The 958-nt window shown below is 39.9% G+C and overlaps 1 pseudogene; it reads right to left on the reverse strand.

The window, feature by feature from the left end:
* Positions 1-355: 355 nt before the first annotated feature.
* LOC102145660 (CDGSH iron-sulfur domain-containing protein 1 pseudogene) lies at positions 356-682 on the reverse strand (annotated as a pseudogene).
* Between the last annotated feature and the right edge of the window lie 276 nt (positions 683-958).

Here is a 958-nt window from a genome sequence, read left to right on the forward strand (position 1 = left end):
TGGGGTGTTAAAGTACAGGCTCCAGGGCTGCTTCTGAGGGGCTTGATAATATGAATTTTCAACAGTTTTCTCAGAGTGATTCATATGTACTTTGGCAAAAAGGGATATAGTAAATTTGTGAATTACTTTTTTTTTTTGTTTTTTCCTCTTTTTTTGTTTTGTTTTGTTTTGTTTCAATAAATGTGCACCACGATGTTTCAACAAGTAAGGCAAATCTATGAATGTGAAACCTGCAGTTTGCAATATACCACATTTAGAACCCAGGGTAAGTGAATTAGACAGAGGTGGTGGTCATTCTAATTAAACAATCAGGTAATTTCACGACAAGTTGATTTGCAGCATCAAAAGTCTCCACTTAAAGTTCTTTTTTCTTGATGATCAGAGGTCTCACGTTGACTCCAGTCTCTTCCTTGTGTTTTGTGTAAGACCCATTACAGAATGGGAACTTTTTGGACCTCTAGCAACGGCAGTACACAGTTTTATCTCCCAAATCCTCCATGTCAAAAGCATGTACTATCTTGGGATTGTCTTTCCGGATGTGAAGGTTTATCATAGCTTTATTTCGATGATCTTGAACATAAAATCTTTTGTAAGCTAGATAACCAATTGCAGCTGTCCCAGCAGCAATGGTAACTGCTGTGATCCATTCAACTCATCTGCTGGAACCGGAAGTCAGACTCATGGCGCCGTCGCTTGCCAGGCGTGTGCACTATGACACCGAGCACAAATGGGTTCGTGCGGCCAGCGAGAGTCAAGGTAGGTGCCAGCAGAGTACTAAGGGCACTGACTCCGCGCGGCTACCGCCAAATTACTTTCTTGACTTACAGACTACATTAGCAAATTAAAGTATCTGAAAAGGATCTGCAAAGTCCTGTAGTAGAGACCTGTTTAACTTTTTTAAACCCAGGATTTTCTCATATTGTTTGATTTTTCAGTTTATTTTGTTTTTGTTGAGACA

The sequence above is a fragment of the Macaca fascicularis genome, chromosome 11, assembly GCF_037993035.2.
Source record: "Macaca fascicularis isolate 582-1 chromosome 11, T2T-MFA8v1.1".
Classification (NCBI taxonomy): Eukaryota; Metazoa; Chordata; class Mammalia; order Primates; family Cercopithecidae; genus Macaca; species Macaca fascicularis.